Below are 24,682 nucleotides of genomic sequence, written 5' to 3' on the forward strand. Positions count from 1 at the left end.
ATACGCATGTCTGAAAACAGCCTGAGTGAGCCGCAGTCTCCTGCATCCAGTCCTGGTACCATGCCCACTTGGCAGACGCCACCCCCATCTCCCTTCTACTCACATTCCAAGCACACAGATGCGCCGGTTCACTAGATGCAGAGTCTAAACTTCTCACGGGCAGGCTGAAAGATAACTTGAAAAGACCAATTGATTTTGATCTCAGTCACTAAAGAGCAGCAGCAATGCGGGATCGGGAGCTTTCTGTGTGAGTCTGGCTGTCTTTATTGGTTTTACACCTAGGGCAATGGATCCTCTCTTTGATACAGTGGAACAGGTCTGTGTGCCTGTGTGTTCCAGCGCCTTGTGGGCTGGGTAGATGCATCAGCGCAGATAGTTTGAGCCATGACTTTGAATGAGTGCAGCTGTGTGTACATTTACATTAGGACAGGCTTCAGAGAGCTTCTTTTCTGAGGTGACAGGTGTGGAGGTGGCATGGTGCGATCAGAAGGCGAGGGTAGCGTAGAGAGAGGCACAGTGTTGCTGCCAGTGGATCGGACTTCTCACCGCTCCAGTGACCCAAATTCAACCCTGACCTCCGGTGGGGAATTTGCATGTTCTCCCTGTGATTAGTCGAGTAGTCTTTAGCTCTCCAGCTTTCTTCTACAGCCCTACAAAGGGGGCGAGTTGGTAGATGAATTGGCCTCAGTGTATTGTCTTCAATGTGCGGTAGAGTGGTAGAGTGGTTGTTGGTGGGAATAAACTGAGAATGGTGTAAGATTAGTGTGATTAGGTGCTAGATTGTTGACATAGCCCCAGAGGGCTGGAGAGCCAGTATCTGTGCTGTCTGAGTCTATTACTCTGCCACAAAGTACTAAGGGAAGGTTTTGCAGATCTGAAAAATGCCAGCAGAGCTTTCACTTGACAAGGACCAGGATAGAGGTAACACATGGTTACCAGGTAACCACCTTCCTAAATGGGGACCTTAATCAAACTCACAGGTCCATTCTGCCACTGCTCTTCCATAAACCAAGCAACCGCAGGCATCAGGCTGCTGGCAAAGGCTATTTCTGTAGGAGTAATCTCTAAACCATGTGGGACACACACAAATCAGGCATGTGTCCAATGTCATTGGGTGCCACCTCCTATGTCCTCTGTACATGTACATGTTAGACACATGGAAAGCATGCCATCTCCTACTTCCCACAAGATATTCTTGAGTTCATCAGTTGATGATTGTTCTTCAGATGAGCTGAGTCCTTGTGATGGCGCACCATCATCAACAGAAAAGCAGCTCAGATACTCACTCTCTAGTGGGGCTAATAGGGTGGAAAGTTGGCTTTTTGACTGGGGACATGCACCTCACAAGTGAGGGGGAGCAAAGGTAGGGTAGAGATCCTGCATTGGAGGGCAGTGCTGTGAAGTTTAGAGTGAGGAAACACCTCCTAATCCGATTCTACACAGCCATCATCCAAAGCATGCTCACTTCATCAATTACAGTCTGGTTCAGCAGTTTAGACACTCACTCCCGTAATAAATTACAGCGCATAGTTAACAAAGCATCCAAAATCATCAGCACTCCCCTTCCATCAATAGAATCACTCCATCACAAACGGTCCGTGTCAAGGGTGAAGAAAATCATCTCTGATCCCTCCCACCCAGCTCACCACATCTTCCACCTGCTGCCATCAGGAAGGCGCTACAGCTCACTGCCCGCCAAGACATCTCGATTTAAAAACAGTTTTTACCCACACGCAATCCGAATTCTGAACACACTATGACAACAGCACATATCCTCCCCATGCATGTACTGTATATTGTATGATGTTGTGTTTTATGTTATGTTTGACGGGAATCAGCCTACCTTGTAACATCCTGTACTGAACCTGAATTCCACCAGCTTGACTGTGTGGTCATTAAATAATCTAATCTAATCTAATCTAATCTAATCTAATCCATGGATTAGTAATAAGTACTTGGCCAGTTGTATTGTCATAAAATGTGCTTTTTGTGCACTGTCTCGAAAGTCAAAGCTTATTTTTTAATAATTTTAAATACTAATTTGAGTGCCCTGAGTGAGTTACTTTTCCAAAGGAGAACTCTCTGTCAATTCTAGGCTCTTACCACGGCGGCCTGGGTTCAATTCCCCATCAGGGAACACACTCTTAAAGCTGTTCAATGTGCCTCGGTACATGTGACAATAAAACATGTAGGAAAGAGCTGCAGATGCTGTTTTAAATCGAAGGTAGACACAAAATGCTGGAGCAACTCAGCGGGACAGGCAGCATCTCTGGAGAGAAAGAATGGGTGACGTTTCGGGTCGAGACCCTTCTTCAGACTGAAGTCAGGGGAGTGGGCGGTACAGAGATAAAATGTAGTCGGAAACAGTAAGATTGGTAGTAGAACTGGGAGTGGGGAGGGGATGGAGAGAGAGGGAAAGTAAGGGCTATTTGAAGTTAGAGAAGTCAATGTTCATACCGCTGAGGTCTAAGCTGCCCAAGCGAAATACGAGGTGCTGTTCCTCCAATTTGCGCTGGGCCTCACTCTGACAATGGAGGAGGCCCAGGACGGAAAGGTCGGATTGGGAATGGGAGGGGCAATTAAAGTGCTGAGCAACCAGGAGATCAGGTAGGTGTAGGCGGACTGAGCGGAGATGTTCAGCGAAATGATCGCCCAGCCTGCGCTTGATCTCACCGATTTACAGGAGTTGACACCTGGAACAGCGGATACAGTAAAATAAACTGATCTTCTGCTTCCATCAGTTTCCATCAGCAACTGTGCTTTTAGCTTGTTGCATGCTGGAATTCCATTCCTCAGCCAATCTGCTCTTTAACTTTCTCTCCTCCTTTAACCTTACCCCAGTTGGAACTGCCACCTGCCACGATAGCCCCTTATCAAATTTCTGTTCTATGATGCTTCTGTGAAGCACATTGTTAAGAGTGCTGTAAAAGTGCAAGTTTTTATATAGGAAGGATCCTGCCAATTAGTATCTTTACAAGAGATCCTGCCTTTGAAACAAAGACTTGTTAGAAAGAGATAGACACAAAGAGCTGGAGTAATTCAGCAGGTCGGGCAGTATGGCTTTAGATAAAGGATGGGTGACATTGTGGATCAGGACCCTTCTTCGATGTATAGCAGCATCTGCAGTTCTTTTCTACACACTGGTTAGAAGAAGATTTGGGGAGATTGCTCGTACAATAAGAGTTAATGGTGAATATTTGTTCCGTCACAGACTCTTTTTGAGTTGCACATCAGGGCTGTATTTCCATGCTGTGTGTTCTCCCTCAGACTCTGACTCACTTTATCTGGCATTTCATGCTAATGGAAGCAGTGGCTGATCAGATGGGACCCCGTAACGACTTCACTGGAGAGTTACATCATGAAGAACTGAAATGGGAAAAATAACAACTCGTGAATCCAGGCAGATCCCGGTGAAATCAGCCTCATCATTGCTGGTGTTACCAGTTGGAGAGCACGACCCATCTCATTCTCAGCGACCGTGAGCCCCTTCATTAAACTGTACACATCCTATTCATCAAGTTTATTGTTTTCAACGTAACTGGGTCCCAACTCACAGGTTGCAAACAAGATGAAAGGTTACCTATAAGTTGGGTTATGTTTGTTATATTAGAAAATCTTGCATTCATATTTACATTGGAGTATGGTGTTAAGTACAGGCAAGTCTCCACATACCCCCCTCACTCACTACCCATTTCACCCCCATCTCAACAATGGGGAAGAAAACAAGGCTGGCAGGGGAAGTGAAGTATAGATTCAGCTTGGGTCAGAAAGCAGCTGAAATGGCCAAGGTGATTGAAATAATGGATGACACCATTGGTTATGGTGGTGGCCAATCTCCAGATCAGTACAGGAGCCATACTCCTAACTTGTTTATGTACCCATGGTGATTTCTGTGCCAGCACGTTTCCAGACAAGTAGACTGTTGCATTGTAGCGTTATCTATCTGAATCCTGGAATAGGGTGAGAAACACCGTTAGTGCTGAAACCAAAATTATTCCTCCCACTTACTGCAAGAACCAGGACCTTTTTTTAAATTTTCTCACCATCATCTTGACGGTGATGTCCGTTATCAGGCTCAGTTCCATGGGCACTCGCTGGCACCGCACGTGAAGAAGATTCCCTCACAGAGTGCATATTGCCCATGTTCCCTTTCAAATTTCACTGTACCTTAATTGGTACATGTGACAATTAAATTGAATCTTGAATCTTGAATCTTGGTGAAGCTCTGCCCGCTACAAATGCATATCGAGAAATCACGATATAATCCTCTGCGATCTTCTGTTTTTTATTACTTTAATATAATTTCAGATTATAGAACTGAACCAACCTGATTATATGCAACAATTTCTGCATTTCTCGGGAACAGCATTGTGAGGCGTGACTACTTAAACTTTACCCTAATGTCAGTGACATCCTGAGTACAAGATATCTTGTTCATTCATGTGCTGATAAAACACAATGCACCCACAATATTAGTTTCAGGAACAGTTATGCACTTATATTATAGCTGTCCCTGAAAACTAATTCTGAAATAATTACATATCTATAATATACAACCCAATTATAGATGAAAGTAAGATTTATCTAATTTCAGACCTTGTCTTTTTTTTATGCACCTACTACAGTACACGCACACATACCCAGACACTTTGATTAGACCTCCCCAATGCTTACCCCCTTTCTCTCCACTCAGTCTCCATTGCTGTGTCCCACAGCCACAGTTTGTAGAACAGGTCTCCAGTGTTGGATTGTTGATCCTTTTCCAGAATGGATTTCTCCCACCTCAGTGCTGTCGTTATTCGAGGAACTTTCACAATCAAGGCTCTATTACATTCTTCTGAGAATATTACTTTCTCCCCGTAAACCAGGAATAAAAATACACACCATCTTGGGGATCATGGTAATCCCTGCACGATAATGGAAACTATGGTATAATAAAGCTCATTTTATTGCGTTGGACTCGAATGCCAATATTCTTGTAATGTTTATACAAAAAACAGAGAAAAAACGGTTACAGTGATGTCGAGTACACTTCACCACATTGGGTGCTAGCCTTGCTCTGCCCTTCTTTTGCCCAAAGGAACCTCAGAATGTGTGGACCATTCAGCCCCTCAAGCCTGCTTTCTTCAGAATCTCACCTACTCTGTACTCCCTGCCCCGGTCAATACCTATAATTAACTAACATCTCAATTGATTCATTCCTTAAATCCAGACACCACTTCCTATTTAGCCCCAGATTCAAAGTGACAACAAAAGCAACAATGCAGATCCTAGAAATTAAAATTAAAAAACATATAACGCTGTAAATACTGCAGGTCACAGTTTCAGTGGAGAGAGAAACTGTGTTTGTGTTTCACATTGATGACCTTTCTCTGTGTGAAAACGTTACCTCTCCAGTTTCTGTTTAATCTCTCCCCTCTAAACCTATGACCTCTAATTCTTGATTCCCCAACCCTTGGAAAAAGACTGCATGCATTCACCCTATTTATGCCACATATATGCATTGCTTATGTTTATGTATCAGTCTGACGAATTTACGAGGCCAATATATCCTTCATCAGGGGCGGTATCAGACTGAGCACCATACTCTAGATGTGCTCTAACCAGAGAGCATAATGGACCTTCCACTGCTTGGTAACCTGGTTATAGAACTGAACGCAATTTAAAACCCTTGTGGCTTTATTTGACAGTTTCACAACCTGAAAATCCTGCAAACAGGAAATGGGACCACTTGAAATCACTCCTAATACGTTAGGTAATGTCCTGTTCTCAAGGGATCCTTTAGCAAAAACTCAGATGAAATGATTGTCAATTATTGTCAATGTCTGAGATATTACCAAGTGGGCAGCATCATATCAACTTCAGACTTTGAGGGATTCCTTGGCTGTGAACCCCGTGGGGATTTCCATGCTCTCTGGCGGTTGGGTATAGAAATCCGCCAGGATACCTTCTCCCGTGGCGCAATGTTATTTGCCACATGTCGGCGCTGAGTGCCAAAGAAAATAAGCCGCCAACGTGCTCAGAACTAATCGTCTGTGAGCTGATGCTTGTCAACGTTGCCTCTCAGGAGGCAGCACTCAACGCTGCAGGTTCTGGATGGCCAAATGATGTCAGGAGATACACGGAAAAGGGCCAGACGTGGAGCAATTTCAAATATGACCCAACCAGTCATCTGTGGCCCTTGTTGACACTTCCCTGTGGCACTCACCGAGCTGCTTTTCCAGGCTCCAGGCACCTTCAGCGATTCTCACATCTGATAAACACGAGCAGATTGGCTCTGGGATAATTTTCCAGACTCCTGATGAGAAATAAAGGAATTCTTTCAGTGGAGCCAGACTCCTGCTTCAGTCCCTGTTATTTTTGGCCTCCTGATCTCCAGTATGGTTCAGACCTCATTCTGTGTCATTTCAAAAGCCTTTTTTATTTAGTTCCCTGTATAGAGCCCAGCTTGTGCGAATGATTAAATTGCAGCAATTTACTACAAAACTGAATTTCAAGGCCCGTTAGTGCTTGAACAGATTTCTCTTTGGCCCAACAAGCAGCTATATAATGTATTAATTCGTCAAAAAAAAAACATATGAAATGGCATTTTGGCTGCCCATGTTCGTATGTGGATACAATATAGCTCCTTGTTCTTCAAAATGGGATAACGTTACTGGGGTCGATTTTCCAAAAACGTTATGAAAAGAACTTGACGTTGTTCAGCTCTTTTACTTGTAACAACAAAAGGTCTTGAAATTTAAGATTTGTTTTTTGGGTTGAATTAAACGCAAAGTGAAAAGCTCCCCATCTCCTTTCGCTCCTCTATTTCCTCCTCCCCACCCTTTGGTAGATGGTGTCGCACTGGGTCACTCTGTTACAATTCCAATCCAACACCTCCTCGCACGCAATCCTTCATGATATGGCTGTATGCATCAGCAGATTCCCGATTCTGAGTGATGACACCACCTAATCCAACCATGCTCACAACTAACTGCTGGAAGCAGTAACATTTCCTGCAGGGACACTGGGTAGCAATTAGGCATGATTTACCTATAGTCCAGAAGGAACTGCAACCCCCTTACAGCATGTTATCACAGTCAAGACCAGTTAACTCCAGAACAGGGAGCATGAAGTTCAAACTGAGACCGTTGTCTGAATGAAACTGCCGCACAAAATGCAGTCGGGGGAACCATGAGAGATCTATGAACTCTTCAAACCCTTTAACCCTTTAAGAACACACTGTTTTCCCGAGTGACATCCTTCAATAAAACCTAATACAGGTTCCATTTTGTCGCGGGTCATGAGAAATAAAACACAAATCATACAAATGAGAAGATACAATAAATTAATCATACCAACACCCCCAGTGTTGCAGCAGTAACTCCTGCACACACACAGATATTCATGCTGGTCATGATTGGGTATAGGAACTATCCCGTTGATACTTTGCGTGGAAAACAGGAAAATGGAAAGACTGGCCTAGTGAGGGTAATGCCCCATGTCCATCTTAGGAAACCTGAACGGAAACCTCTGGAGACTTTGCGCCCCACCCAATGTTTCCGTGCGGATCCCGGAGGTTCCCAGAGGTTTTTGTCAGTCTCCCGACCTGCTTCCACTACCTGCAACCTCCGGCAACCACCCACAACCTCCGGGAACCCCCACGGAAACCTTGGGTGGGGCGCAAAGTCTCCAGAGTTTTCCGTTCAAGTTTCCTAAGTGGGACAGGGGTATTAGGGAGCCGTGTCAAATATCCAACCTACATAAAGTAGCCTGTTATAGCCATAACATTTTTGCCAATAATATCAAATTATCATAGAAAGATCGAACATCGATATAGGCCCCTTAATCCCTTGAGCCTCGTGCACCAAGGGCTCATTTTTACAAGAATCCTACCTTTAACCCATGTTTTATTCTTCCATTTTCCTGTTAACTTCCCCCAGATTGTACCCCTGGTCTGCACAACAGGATACATTTACAGTGGCCATTTAATCTACCAATTTCTGTTTGCAGATACAGTGCAAAAACAGGCCCTTCGGCCCACTGAGTCCACACCGACAAGCGATCCCTGCACATTAACACTATCCTACACACACTAGGGACAATTTACACATATACTAAGCCAATTAACCTACAAACCTGTAAATCGTTGGAGTGTGGGAGGAAACCGAAGATCTTGGAGAAAACCCCCACAGAGGCCACATGGAGAATGTACAAACTCTGTGCGCACAGCACCCGTAGTCAGGATCGAACCCGCATCTCCGCCATTGCAAGAGCTGTAAGGCAGCTACTCTACCGCTGTGCCACTGTGCAGCCTTAATGTGCACATCTTAATGTGCACATCTTTGGGGTGTGGGAGTAAACCAAAGAACCCTGAAGAAATCCAGTTAAAGGGAGAATGTGCAAACTCCACAGAGACAGCAGCAGAGGTCAGGGATGAGCTTGGGACACCGGAGCTGAGGCAACGGCTCTACTAGCTGTGCTGTTCTATAAACAGTGCCATGATAAACTTTGTAAAATTGGACCAGAATACAAAGTGCAGCTTCATTGCCAGCTGGTCTTAAATCTTAACCTTAACTTAACTTGCAACCTTAGCTTGAGTAGAGCATCCCTTATCCCCCAGGGTGAATGTTGAAATCAGCTGCCAGTGGAGGTGCTGGAAGCACGTATAATTACAACATTTAAAAAACATTTGGACAAGTTACATGGATAGGAAAGGCTTGGCAGGAAATAGGCCAAACACAGGCAAATGGAATGATCATAGATTGGTATCCTGGTCACCATGGATGAGTTGGACCGAAGAGCCTGTTTCCATCCTGCATAACAATCTATGAAACAACTTCTTCAGTTTGGAGGGGATCGTCAAATGCTTCAAATGAATGATATCACTGAGAGAATGAGGAGAAAGTGTTTCTTCTGAGATGATTTGCAAAAGAAAAGTAGAGACAGAGAATATGAAAGGAATACATGAGGCTCACAAAATTAGAGAATCTTTGTTGGAGCAGGGGCAAAGGAGTCTATGTTGTATTATTCTTGAAAAATGATTGGCCAAATTCAATGTTGTAAACCTCTGCATATTGGATAATGATGGTGAGATTCTCCTTAAAACAAGTTAGTGTCAAGGCCGCAAATTTTAACACCGTAAGCTGAGAATGAAGATGCAGCTACTGCAATGAGATTCTCTCTGGGGAGGAGATGAGGCGATATTTGACCCTACTGACGCTCAGCGATGTCTAATCAATTGCAAGCAAGACACACGTAGACATGCAGCACAGAAAAGAAGATGAATAATCGATTCACTGAGTTCATGTGGTTCAAAACATTTATGTTGCATTAATAAAATAAAGGAAATGTTTTTAAATAAGCATTGATTTTGTTAATTTAGAGATATGAATAAGACTTTTGACAGCATTTGCAGCTAGAAGTGACTAGCTTCCTTTGCAAAGCGCATTCCTCAGTCAGATAATAAACATTTGGGGAAAGTGCACACTGTAGGAATCTAACGTGAGGTAGTTTTATTGGGACTGGTTAGGGCAAGGTCCAATTAGTGAATTCCGATGAAGGATTCATTTCCTGCCTTTTAACGTTCTGGTTCTACACAAAACCGTAGATCACAGTGCACCTGATTCCAGTTAAATAGCCAGATACTGCTGAATTACTTCAGACTTCCACTCCTTTAATAACCAGCGTCACAGCACCTCTTGGCTTTGCTCTTGTGATTCTCATCAGTGTGGAGTATCCAAGAGCACCTACTCTTCTCCTGACCTGCTGCCATTTGTTAGAATCAGTGCTTTTGTCAGTGTAGTTGTGCACCTTGTGGAGGAGCTTGCAACGACGATGTGTAGAAATAGGTGATAACGTGACCAAAACTGTCACCTCAAGTGTAAAGATCTGAGGAGAAATAGAAGTGCAAATGGATACCAGTCGGCTAGTAGTTAGCTTCAGCCATGTAATCTCAACTCATCAGAGGGAAATCAAGCAGTGTGGCTATTAAAATCTGTTCTTGGAAAGGTATCCTTTTTTTGTGTCACATAGGAATAACACCATACACAGGTTTACACAACACAACTGTCCACAAAAAAATAGGATTTAATCAATCTAACAACATGATTAACGTGATGGAAAAATATCTCAGAAGTGTTATCATGCTGCACCTGATCGTCGATGTGTGGGAAGGAACTGCAGATGTTGGTTTAAACCGACAATAGACACAAAATGCTAGAGTAACTCAGCGGGACAGCCAGCATCACTGGAGAGAAGCAATGGGTGACGTTTCGGATCGAGACCCTTCTTCAGACTGAGTCTCTCGACCCGAAATGTCACCCATTCCTTCTCTCCAGAGATGCTGCCTGTCCCGCTGAGTTACTCCAGCATTTTGTGTCTAACCTGATCATTGATGCCCAGTTTGGTATCACAGTGATCGCTCACCTCCAGAGCTCTTGACAGCCTTGGTCCAAACATGGACCAAAGGGTTTAGTTCCAGACGTGTGAAGAGAATGACTGCACTCAACATATAGACAGCATAATGGGTGGCACAGTGTCACAGCAGTAGAGTTGCTGCCTTACAGCGCCAGAGATCCAGGTTTGATCCTGGCATCGGGTGCTTGTCTCTACAGAGTTTGTATGTTCTCCCCGCGACCTGCGTGGGTTTTCTCCGAGAACTTTGGTTTTCTCCCACACTCCAAAGATGTACAGGTTTGTAGGTTAATTGGTAATTGTAAGTGTAAAAATTGTCCCTGGTATAGGATAGTGTTAATGTGCATGGATCGCTGGTTGGTGTGGGCTCGGTGGGCTGAAGGGCCTGTATCCATGCTGTATCTCTAAACTAAACTAAATTTGCTTCAAGGATGAAATCTGAGATAATGGAAATCACCAGGAAAACACTTCAATGGTTGGAGTCATACTTACACAGAGGAAGATGGCTGTGGTTACTGGAAGTTGTTGGAGTGAGTCAGTTCATGACACCTGATAGCCTTTCCACAAGCTCTCAGGCAGAGGTCAGAACAGAATACTCACGGCCTGCTGGATATGTGCACTTCCAATAAAAGTCAATAACTCCACACCATCCAGGACAAAGCTGCCCACTTGAATGGTGCCTCAGCCACTAGCCAAAACATTCACCCCCAGCATAACCCTCCACAAAATGTAGTCAGAGAATTGGATAGATAACAGTCTTTTTCCCAGAGTGGAACTATCAAATACTGGAGACGATAGGTTTAAGGAGAGAGGGAAAAAAGTTTAACGGGATTTATTGTTGCATCTAAATTGTGGAATTCACAACACCATGAAAGTAGCTTCATCAGAAGGACTGCAATGGTTCAAGATGCCATTCTCTCATGTTGGGAATAGACAATAGACGCTGGCCTTGCCTGTGACTCCGGCTCCAGTAACTCCAGCTGTAAATGAAATTGTAATTACATTCAAGGAAGTAACAAAATGTGTTTGCATGTATTTCCACTTGTTGCTCATTCCATATACCCACCACTCTCTGAGTGAATAAATTGCCTCTCATGTATATTGTGGACACTGCACTGTATCATTCCACATCTGGGCAGCTACTGGGATCTTATTCTTAAGGAATGGATTGAAAAGGTGTCGACTTCATGTAAATTGCTAAGCTGCTGAAAGTTAACACAAACATCAGAGAGTTTAGACTTTCAAAAATGTGTTTGATCAATTGCAAATTAAAAGTGCAAATTGCAAATCGGTGACTGTGTACAAATGTGTAAGTGTGTATAACGTGCCACCCAGCCCTGACTGGTCAGTGAGCTTATTTATTGCTGTTCTTCCCCGCGTTCACAGGGAGATAAGTCATAGTTCCGTGACCCGGACACGAGGTGCAGGTTTTATACATTCCCAGCCACACCTCGAACGGTGTTTCCGACCGGTAGCAGACATACAGAGGCAGAACTGTAACAATGTTTAAAATGGAATTGGGTAAATATTTGAAGAGGAAGAATGTGTAAAGATATGAGACAAGGAGAGGGGAATGTGACTGGAGCAGAACGCTGCTGCTGTGGATCCAGGAGAGTGATAGGAGTGATCGAAGGGTGATTGTTGTGTCCTTGGTGACTGGACCCTGGCCTGTTTTTGTCATTTGTTGATTGAGCGCTATTCAAATATTACTCAATTTTAACCGTGTTATCAGCAGGGACTGTGGATTGATTGCCTGAATTCACCTCCAGATGTGTCGCAGATGGTTTACTCCCATGTCTATTTATTATCCATTTGACAGGAGAGCCCCCCACTGCCTCGGGCACAAGCTCAGATGGTTCATGGCCATGCCATGTGGCCAGTCTGAATTTACCATCAGATTGAATGGAATTCATTTACTTTCTCCATTTGTATTTAATTCTTCTTTTAGCAAAAACTTGGTGTAGTCAATGATCCAGATCCAGAGGAAGTTGTTTTCTGCCCCCTGTGATAAAGTTTACCTTCAAGTGGAGAGAAGCTGAACCAACAATTAGTTCAATAATTGCCCTGCTTCCTCTGCTAGATTCCAGTCACTCTCTGCATTCTCTCTTGTACAATCACAGCCTTCCTGCATGACCAGAACTGCACACAATACTCCAGTGTGACTTGTAGCATGTTGTAACATGATATTCCAGCATATATTCTGTGCCACCACTGACGAGGCCAAACATCCCATAATACTCCAGCACTTTGTGTTTTGCTCAAGATTCTACTATCTTCAGTTCCTTGTGTCTCACCGGATGCAATATATTGTCTAGATTCACTACATGCAGGCGTTCAAAGGCAGTGTACACAAGTACTATTCAAAGACACCTTGTACACTCTTGGCCTCCTCCATTATTCTCATATTCACAGTATACCAGCACCATTTACAGACCCTCTGAAAACAAGCACAGACCATAGATGTAGACACATGCCAATTGGACTCTTTACTCCAGGATTTTATAAACACACTTTACACCAGCCCCGTTTCATGCCTATATATAAATTCCATTCACTGACACATTGTACACCAACACCAGGCTCAGTGTAAACCAAGATGATTGTTGACCTTCTGTCAAACAGCACCATTGTCAGAATCACTGCATATCTTGTAGAAACAAGGAACTGCAGTTGCTAGTTAATACACGAAAAGACACAAAGTGCTGCAGTAACTCAGCAGGTCACGCAGCATCTCTAGAGAACATGGATAGGTGATGTTTCAAGTCAAGACCCTTCTTTAGCATCCTATATCCTCACTGTATATATCTTCACTATTCTCAGATACTCGTGACACCGGACAATATATATTACAGCATCATTCAGAGACTCACTGTACAAGAGCATCTTTCATAGACTTTATCTTTACCACAACTTTACATAGAGTTTTGAAATGTCACAAACTCTGTTTAAGTGAATGCCATTAAATACACTATAAATCAAGCCCATTGAAAACTCGTGAAACACCAGGACCTTACACAGACACAATACACACCAGCACTAAACACAGACACACTGCACTCTAGCACTGTACAAGATGCACTACACATCAGTACTATACACAGAACATACAACACACCAGCACTATAGGCAAATACACTACACACCAGCACCTTACACAGACACACCGCACACCAGCACAATACGCAGACATACCCTACACCAGCACCATTCACAGACACACTACACACCAGCACTATATGCAGACACACCCTACACCAGCACCATTCACAGACACACTACACACCAACACTACACACAGATATTCTTAGTGACACTATTCACATTGTACAACCTCATTATCAGACACACTGAACACTAGCATTAATATAGACGCAATGTGGTCTAACAACATTCTAAACTTCTATGTTCTAACACCATTTATAAGCTCCATGCACAAGAGTACTGGTAAAAATCATAGATTATCTACAGACTCACACCATATGTGTCTCTGTACACCTGCATCTTCCACGGACACATTGTACACAAAGGCCTGTTACAGACTCACTGTACTCCGGCATCATTCAAACAAACACTCACTGTATACAGACACTATTCAGACACCCTGTACAACTGCACCATTCACAGACACTCTGAAGCCCAGCCCAGTTCATAAACACAATGTAAACTAACACCATTCAGACACTCTGTGCTCCAAAGACTCTATGTATAGTAGCATGATTCGGAGGCTCACAGACATGAAGTGCACCAGTCATTCTCATAGGCTTTGTATACACGAATACCATCTACAATCAGCAGACCAGAACATTCAGGAACTCTCGCTGCCCAGTGCAGTTTATGGTCTCACTATGCACAAGTACTGTTAACAGATTCACAGTACACTGTGTACAAGTATTTACTGACTTGATATACACACATATTATTAACAGACGCTGTGTACATCAGTACCATTCATGGACATAGTGTAGATGGCTTCTGCTCATTGCACACCAACGCCATTCAGATGATTTGAACAAAAGCACCATTCAGTTTCACTGTGCAGCAGCATTACATAAAGGTATTCTGTGCCCAGGTACCATTCACATATGCTCTGTAAACTCACATCATTCAGAAACTCACAATAAACGAGCATCTCTCATCACAGCATGGTGTGGGAACAGCTCCATCCAAGTTCGCAAGAAATTGCAGAGAATTATGGGCAGCAGCCCAGACCATCACACAAACCAACCTCCTTTCCATTAATTCTGTCCACACTTCATGCTGCCTCGGCAAGGCCACCAGCATAATCAAGGACATAATCAGTGTACAGTTGTACAGTGTACAGTGTACAGTACGGGACGACAGATGGCACAATGGGCTAAGTGTTCGGCTGGCAACCGGAAGGTAGCCGGTTCGAATCCCGCTTGGAGTGCATACTGTCGTTGTGTCCTTGGGCAAGACACTTCACCCACCTTTGCCTGTGTGTGAATGTGTGTGAGTGATTGATGGTGGTCGGAGGGGCCGTAGGCGCAGATTGGCAGCCACGCTTCCGTCAGTCTGCCCCAGGGCAGCTGTGGCTACAGAAGTAGCTTACCACCACCGAGTGTGACTGAGGAGTGAATGAATAATGCGATGTAAAGCGCCTTGAGTATTAGAAAGGCGCTATATAAATCCCATCCATTATTATTATTATTATTATTACAGTTCCCTCTTCTCTCCTCTCCCATCAGGCAAAGGGTTCATAAGTGTGAAAACGCACACCTCCAGAATCACTGAGGCTCAAATGACAATAAATTGTATTGTATTGTATTGTATGTATGTATATCAGAGACACTTCCTCCCCAGTTAATTTCAGGCAACTGAACCATCCTATCACCAACTAGAGAGTGGTCCTGCCATACCATTTACCTCATTGGAGACCCTCAGTCTATCTTTAATTTGACTTTTCTGGACTTTATCTTGCATTAAAGTTTATTCCCTTTTTTATGCATCTGTACACTGTTGATGGCCTGATTGTAATCATGTGTAGTCTTTCTGCTGCCTGGATAGCTCACAACAGAAAAAGCGTTGCACTGTACCTTGGTACACGTGACAATAAACTACACTAAACTAAACACTCTGAAGCAACATTCTTTATTCGTCCCCTGTATACAAGCACCAGTCACAGATGCACTAAATGCCAGTACCAATGACAGATTCACTGTACACCAGCATCTTTCATTACCATTATCTACATCAGCATAATGCAAAGATACTCTATGTAATATTATTCACTGATAATCTGTACATCAATATCATTCACAGACACTATCAAAGACTCTGCGCAAATCAGTGTAATTCACACTCACACTGCACCAATACCACTCACAAGGTTGACTATGACCCAGTACGTTTAGAAGGCACTTTGTACCCAAATGCCATTCCTAGGTACCCTGGAGACTGCCAATGTCCATGTACCCACACCAGCACTACTTATATGTTCATTGTGCACTGGCACCAGTGACAGACCCACAGCACACAAGTGAGCAGAGACAAGAGAGGCTGGGCTTGTTTTCCTTGGTGTAAGGAGGCTGAACCTGATAGAGGGATGCCAAATCATTATGGCCATCGATAGGGCAAATAGCTGAAAACTTTCCTCAAAACTAGTGGGAGTAGATTTAGGGGAAGAGGTGAAAGGTTTAGAGGGATCTGAGGAAGAACTTTTTCATCCAGATGGTGGTTGGAATCTGCCTGCATGGATGCACTCTGACAACTTGCACAACTTGTTTGTAATTGATCTGTAACAAAAAAGCCCCATTCACAAATGTATGCATCAGCATCACTCACAGACTCACTTTGCACTGTTAATATTCCCAGCCCTACTCTACAATCAACCACACACAGACATTCTTCACACCAACAGCATTCACAGTCCCATAGCAATACTAGAGAAAGACACAAAAAGCTGGGGTAACTCAACGGGTCAGACAACATCTCTGAAGTCGGAAGGGTCTTGACCCGAAACATCATCTATTTCCTTTCCTCCAGAGATGCTGCCTGACCTGCTGAGTTACTCCAGCTTTTAGTGTCTATCCGATTTAAACCAGCATCTGCAGTTCCTTCCTACCCATACCAATACTAATACCAACAGCTGGGCTGTAAGGAAAAATATATTTGAAATTGAGGGAGTGCAGCAAAGGTTCACCAGGTTGATTCCTGAAGTGGCAGATTTATTATATGAGGAGAGATTATACAGATGCAGCATATCCTCTTGAGCTTGAATGAATGAGAGGTGACCTCAGTGAAACATGCAACTTTTTTAATAGGCTTGTAAGAATAGCTTGTAAAAATTGATAATTCCCCTGTTGGGAATATCAAGAGCCAGGGGGTCGCAGTCTCAAAATAAGGAGTCAACCCACTCAAAACTTAGATGAGAAGGAATGTCTTCACCCAGCGGAAGGTTGAGGGGGTTCAGTCACTGAGACAGAAATATATGTTTTTTACACATTAGGGAAATTAGGGGATATGGGTGAGTGCAGAAAATTGGTTTTAAGGTTAAAGTTCAGTGATGACTTTATTGAATGGCGGAGCAGACATGAGGAACTAACAGCTACTTCTGTTACTGTTTCTTATATTCGACATTCTGTGTATTTATGACAGAGGTGTCAACGCTAAATAACAAGCAAATTCTGGTAACATTGAATCGATTGGCAAACTATAGCATTCTGTTTTCAAGTGGTCTGCAAGTAAAGAGATATTTTATTGCATCACAACCACTACTGCACATCTAACGTCACTATCTTTCCAGCATCCACTCTCTGGGGATACCAGACTTGTGATTCGGGAATTTCTGGTATTCCATTCCTAACTGAACATCGTTACCATACCATGTGTTTATTCCTAGTAAATTATTGCAGTACTCCAGTAAATACGTATTATTAGTCTCTGGTGGTCTCACCGTGTTTTTAATTATTCAGTAGGAGCTGATGCTATAAATGCAAGCATACCTAAACACTAAAATACCATTTCATTAATATAATTCCAATAAAGGGATTTTTCTATGCCACTTCTTCAAAAGCAGCTACCCCTCTAACCCAGTATCTTTAAACAGAGAGATTAAGCTAAGATAGACACAAAAAGCTGGAGTAACTCAACGTGACAGGCAGCATCTCTGGAAGGAAGGAATGGGTGACGTTTCTGGTCGAGACCCTTCTTCAGGCTGATTATGGGAAAGGGAAACTAGAGATATAGACAATGATGTAGAGAGATAAAGAACAATGAATGAAAGATATGCAAAAAAGCAACAATGATAAAGGAAATTAGACAATAGTTAGCTATGTGTTGAGTGAAATCGAGAAGCTGGTGCGACTTGGGTCGGGGAGGGATAGAGAGGGAGGGAATGCCGGGGTTACTTGAAGTTGGAGAAATCAATAGAAAGTCCAAGCGAAATATGAGATGCTGTTCCTCCAATTTCCGTTTAGCCTCACTCTGACAATGGAGGAGACCTAGGACAGAAAGGTCTGGGAATGGGAAGGAGAAAGTGTTTAGTAACTGGGCTTTACCTTCTGCTCATCCTAGGGAGGGTAACACTGCCAGGAACGGATCAATAGCAGCACCATTCAGAACTTACTCAATCTGTTGTTTCGATCATAATGTTCTCTGTGTTCTAATGTGCACTGGTTTCCATGCTCACAGACCAATATTACATTCACTGGGCACCACCAAGCCCAGACAATGGGTTCACTGGATATAACGGGATACTCACTACGATCGATGAGCCTCCACAATGAACACAAAACACCAGCAGGAGAGGGAGCTTTATTTCCACCCGTCCTCCATTCCAGCTCACAACAGAACTCTTAGTAACATGGAGGTAAATACAATACAATACAATTCAATTTATTGTCATTTGGACCCCTTGAGGTCCAAACGAAATGCCGTTTCTGCAGCCATACATTACAAACAAATAGACCCAAGACACAACATAATTTACATAAACATCCATCACATTGCTGTGATGGAAGGCCAAAAAAACTTCTCTCTCCACTGCACTCTCCCCCCCCCCCCGATGTCAGAGTCAAAGTCAAAGCCCCCGGCGGGCGATGGCAATTGTCCCGTGGCCATTAAAGCCACGCCGGGTATGCAAGGTCGCGCACCGGGTCTTGGTGTTAGAGCCCCCGGCGCGCGCTCGCAGAGACCCGCAGCCATTCCAAGCCGCGCGGGGCGGTGCTGTAAGGCCCCGCTCCAGGAGCTCTTCAACCCCGCAACTCGGGCGGGAGAAGTCGCCGCTGCGGAAGCCCCGAAAAGCGGTCTCCCCCCAGGGACCCGCGGGCACCCGGTGTTACCGTCCGCCAAACCCGCAGTTGCAGCCACCGAATCTCCGGGGGTCGGGTCGCAGCAGCGTCCACCACAGCTCCACCCGCTCTGGACTCGGCCAGCTCCGCGACGGTGAGGTGAGTAGTCGGCACCACAGCCCCCGGTCTTCCTGTTGGAGGCCGCTCCTCGTTGCAGCCCCAACGACAACGGAGACCCGACAAAGAAAAGGTCGGGTCTCCCATGCAGGGAGAGATTTAAAAGTTACCCCCAACCCCCCCACACCACCCCCACCCCCCCACACACATACCCCAACAAAAATAACAAAAACTACATAAAAACATAGACATAAAATAATAAAAACGCAGACGGACTGCAGAGGCCGCTGCAGACGAGAGTCGCGCCGCCTACCGGACTAAATGAGACAACTTAGTGTTCCCACAAAAGGAAATACGGCACTGATAATTAAGGCTTTAATGGTTTCCCTTCGCCCCGTGCTTACTATGAGGTCTGTCAAATATTGCCAGGTTCAGACCCTCATGGTGAAACCTCCTCGTTCATATATCACATAACCCTGTATGAGAGGACCAACATTTGGCCATTGTTGAGAGAGGTAGACAAAAATGCTGGAGGAACTCAGCGGGTGAGGCAGCATCTATGGAGCGAAGGAATAGGTGATGTTTCGGGTGATGCTTTGGCAGATTCCATCTCGTTGAGGTATGGTGGTATAAGATTACCTTCACCTGATCACAATGGCAATGATATTGCCTGCTTAATTCCCTGCTGAAGTCCTGCCTCCCCGTTCTCTGCCCCTACCTCACTAATCTCTTCAACTCCTCATTGTCCCAAGGAATTGTCCCCTCCACTTTCAAAACTGCTGCTGTCACACCTATTTTAAAGAAACCTGGTCTTGATCCCTCCTCTCTCATTAACTACCGCCCAATCTCAAACCTCCCCTTTCTTTCAAAAACCCTGGAGCGTATCGTTGCGTCACAACTTCATTCCCACCTCCTTGCATATAACCTATTTGAACCCCTCCAATCTGGCTTTCGCCCCCTCCATAGCACAGACACTGCTCTCCTCAAAGTCCTCAACGACCTCCTGACCTCTGCTGACACTGGTTCCCTCAACATCCTCATCCTCCTCGACCTGAGTGCAGCCTTCGATACAGTGAACCATAACATCCTGCTTACCAGACTTGGGGACCTTGGCATTGAAGGTTCTGCACTCAGCTGGCTCTGTTCCTACCTTTCCAACAGATCCCACTTCATCTCTCCCCACAACCACACCTCTGCTACAGCCACAGTCACTCAAGGCGTTCCCCAAGGCTCCGTACTCGGCCCCCTCCTCTTCATCATCTACATCCTCCCCCTTGGTCAGATACTCTGCCACTTCAACCTGGACTTCCACTGTTACGCCGATGACACCCAGATCTACCTCGGCACCAAATCCCCCCACAACCCCCCCCCCCCCCTCTCCCATATCAACTCCTGTTTGTCAGCTATAAAAACCTGGATGCAACATAACTTCCTCAAACTCAACAGCGATAAAACAGAATTCCTCCTCATAGGCTCCAAATCCACACTCAGCAAAATCAATAACCCCACTCACACCATCGACGCCACCACTGTCTCCCCATCTCCCCAGGCCCGCAACCTTGGCGTGATCTTTGATTCCACCCTCTCCCTTGAGCCTCACATCCGCCATGTCATTAAAACCTCCTTCTTTCACCTCCGCAACATCGCCAAACTCAGACACTCTCTCACACCTCCCGCTGCTGAAAGACCCATCCATGCCTTCATCTCCTCCCGACTGGACTACTGCAACTCACTTCCCCTTGGCATCAGCTCCACCTACATCAACCGACTCCAACTGGTCCAGAACGCAGCCGCCCGACTCATCACCCAGACCAAATCCTGGCATCACATCACTCCAGTCCTCAAACAACTTCACTGGCTTCCCATCTCCCACCGGATCACCTACAAAATCCTGGTCCTCACCTACAAAGCTCTCCACCATCTGGCCCCCCCATATCTCACTGACCTCCTCTCCCCCTACCAACCCTTACGGTCCCTCAGATCCACATCAACCGGTCTCCTCTCCATCCACAAGTCCAACCTCCACAAGTCCAACCTCCGCAGTTTTGGGGACAGAGCCTTCTCCAGGGCAGCTCCCAGGCTCTGGAACTCCCTCCCCCAACTGATCCGCAATTCCGTGTCCCTCACCATCTTCCAGTCCCGTCTCAAGGCCCATCCCTTCACCTCTGCCTATCCTTAGCCCCACGTCCCCCTCCCTTGTCATCTGTGCGTGAATTGCCTCATATTGTGTTTTGAATTTAATTCTGTCTTTAATTTGTGTACTAGTCATGTCTCTACTATTTATTTCATTCCGCTTACATGTTTTTCCTCTACTTGCTAAATGTTTGTAAGGTGTCCTTGAGACTCTTGAAAGGCGCCCATAAATAAAATGTATTATTATTATTATTACTGTTTTGTATATTTTGTATTTACATTGTTGCTGCATTGCTGTTTTGTACATTTTCTATTTACTTTGTTGCACTTTAGTAAGGAAGGTTTTGCACCATGTGTACAGCGTAGTATATCTATATATGTAGCATGTTGTCCAATTGTGCTCTATGTAGCACCGAGGTTCTAGGGAAACGCTATCTCATTGGACTGTGTACTGTAATGACAATAAACCCTCTTGAATCTTGAATCTTGAATCTTATCCAGGCAATGCAGCCGGCTCATTTTAACAGGGACCTGTTGCCAGTCGTTCAAATCACTGGAGTTATTCAATGGCTGGTCCCGATTAATGTGGATCTAAAGATTTGTCCTCTACTCGAGCTCACAGCAGAACACGGTGAGAGATAGGTACATGAGACAACTCGTTGCTCCCACAAAATGAGGCCTAAATGCAGGAATTGGTTCAAAATATGGCAGGGCACAGTATGTACAATCCCACAGGTGATGGGTCATAAGAGGATCAACAAAGGTAAGCATTTTCTATTTGTGGGACAGTTACTGAGTAATGTGTTGAATCTGTTATTTATCCAGTACATATGGTAGGTGGGTGGGAGTGACTAACAAGACTGGATCTTTACTGTGCTATTCAGCTGCTCCTGAAAACCACACAAAAAACCTCAAGATTAAATAGCCTGTAAGTTATGCTCTGTTTGCTACTGTTTTAGAGTCTAACAAATAAAGTGTCTAACAACTGTTTGAGGCCCTATGTGTAAAATTGGTTTGGGTCTCTTCAAGAAGCTCAAGTCAACATATGGTCTCACCAATGACCCTTTGTGTCCATCAAGAAAGGTTACTGTGTAAGAAACATGTATGTGAAGAAAGTGGAACGAGTATGTTCAAATCAAGGGAGGTATAACTATTTTCTTTAGCATTTGCTCCCATTGCTATCTCACTCACTCTACCCACTTCCTTGCTGGAATTCCTGTGGCAAGCGTGATCCCTGTGATCACTGTGATCACTGTGCCAGCGGCCCACGATCCCCTCGGTGACTGGGGATCAATCTGACCCCTGTTGCTGCCTGTGTGGCCTTTGGCGAGAGTGAGCGGAGTTCTGAACTGCAGCATGCAAGAGTCACCAAGGATGGTTTAACTGTTGCAGATATGAAAGTGGCGTTTAAGAGGCATTTAGATAGGCACAAGGAAGTGCAGGGAATAGAGGGGTATTTTAGTTTAGTTTAGAGATACAGTGCGGAAACAGGCTATGCTGCCCACCGAGCCCGTACTGACCAGCAATCGCCGCGCATTAACGCTATCCTGCACACACTAGGGACAACTTACACTTGCACCAAGCCAATTAACCTATAAACCTGCACATCTTTGGAGTGTGGGAGGAAACCAAAGATCTCGGAGAAAACCCATGTAGGTCACACAAACTCTGTACAGACGACACTTGTTGTCGGGATCCAACCTGAGTCAATTTGAACCTGGGTCTCTGCCGCTGCAAGCGCTGTAATGCCCCTGTCCCACTTAGGAAACCTGAACGGAAACCTCTGCAGACTTTGCGCCCCACCCAAGGTTTCTGTGCGGTTCCCGGAAGTTTTTTGTCAGTCTCTCTACCTGCTTCCACTACCTGCAACCTCCGGCAACCACCTGCAACCTTGGGTGGGGCGCAAAGTCTCCAGAGGTTTCCGTTCAGGTTTCCTAAGTGGGACAGGGGCATAAGGCAGCAACTCTACCGCTGCACCACCGTGCCATGGATATGGACCATGTACAGGCAGATGAGATCAGTTTAGCTTGGGACAAACATTGTGGGCCAACGGGCCTGTTACTGTGCTGTTCTATTTTGTGTTCTACTGATTCCTGAGTGCTGTCGTATGCTGAGCAGTGACTGCACCAAGTTTCTCCACAATTGCACCGAGCTGTGAAAGTGATGCAATATAGTGTGACTGGCTAGTACTATATTGTTCCCTGGTGCTAATGAATTTCCTGAAAAAGTGCGCTGGAGACTCCTGTTCAGATCACATGCCGTGGTAGAATAACATTTATTGAGTTTTCTTGATCTCAGAACTCTAAACTCTAAACAGCAATAATTCACTTTATAGTTCTTTCTGCTGAAGTACAGCATCCAATTTTGCCCAGCTAGTTTCTAAAATAACCAATTATTTACTTTAGAAGCATTGTTTGAACAGAAATTTGAACCAGAACCAGCATCTGCTGGCTTGCTTACTGGGAAATATATTTTAAGCCTGTTCCTCCATCATCCCCACCAACTTTGGGCAGGTGCTAGGAGCTATTGACAACTTGCTCCAGGACATTCAGTCAGCAGACCAGGATAAAACATCAATCCACCGCTATCAGGAATAGTAATGGCTACTGACCTTGTCCTTCTGTAGGACAAGGTCACCTCACTAGAAATGGTTTTATCTCATGATGGAGGCTCTTGCATTCAAAGAGTCATAGTGCGGAAATAGTCCCTTCAGCCCAAGTTGCCCACACCGGCCAATGTGCACTAGTCTCACCTGCCTGCGTTTGGAGCATTTCCCTCCAACTGTCCTATCCATGTACCTGTCTAACTCTTCCTTAAATGTTAGGATAGTCCCTGCCTCAACTAACTCGTCTGGCAGCTTGTTCCATACACCCATCACCCTTTGTGTGTAAAAGTTGCCCTCCAAATTCCTATTAAATCTTTTCCCCTTCACCTTAAACCTATGTCCTCTGGTTCTCACTTCACCTACCCTGGGCAAGAGACTCTGTGCATCTATCCGATCTATTCCTCTCATGATTTTATACACCTCTATAAGATCACGCCTCATCTTTTTAGAGGCATCAGATTTTTTTGTACTTCTTCCCCCCTCTTCTCCCTAGTTAGCGCCTGGTAAATGTCCTCATCAACGTAAGAGGTCTCTGCAGCATCTTTATATATGTGTGCATTTTGCACTTCAAATATTACAATTGTTTTTGCATCTGCCATGCTGTACATTCGGCAATAGACTGGAAAGTGTGAAACTCGCCTCTTTTGAATGTTCAATCCTAATTTGGAGGAGGGAGAATGGAAGTTATCAACTGATGTGCTGTGGTTCCTACATTGGCCTCATGGGTTACCTCAGGAACCATTCAGCCAAAGGGGGAATAAGTCCTCGTCAATCCTGAGAGACTACCTAAGAACAATGTCATGGGTGAACTCAGCGTACAATAACTCTCATCATTCTACAGTCAACTAATGCCCTGACATTCTCCCTACACACAGAGGGACACAAGCTGATATTACTGTCACCCCACGACAACAAAGGTCTCGCCTCTCATGAGAAGGTTTGGAGGGAACGCTAAAAATGATTTCTAAAACTAATCAGCAACTTAAGGTTAAGAAAGTAGGGTCTGATTTCCTTGTGGAAAGGTAGGTAGTTCTGGAGATTGCCAAAACTAACCTAGACACATTCTAATCGATGAAATGAAAATTACGCAGCCAGGATGCAGTGGGATTAGTTTTACATTAAGAGTAGCAGAGTAAACACCAGAAATGACAGTGATACTTAAGCAGGTCAGATAAATGTCCAG

This window comes from Amblyraja radiata, chromosome 28 (assembly GCF_010909765.2).
Source record: "Amblyraja radiata isolate CabotCenter1 chromosome 28, sAmbRad1.1.pri, whole genome shotgun sequence".
NCBI classification, from domain to species: Eukaryota; Metazoa; Chordata; class Chondrichthyes; order Rajiformes; family Rajidae; genus Amblyraja; species Amblyraja radiata.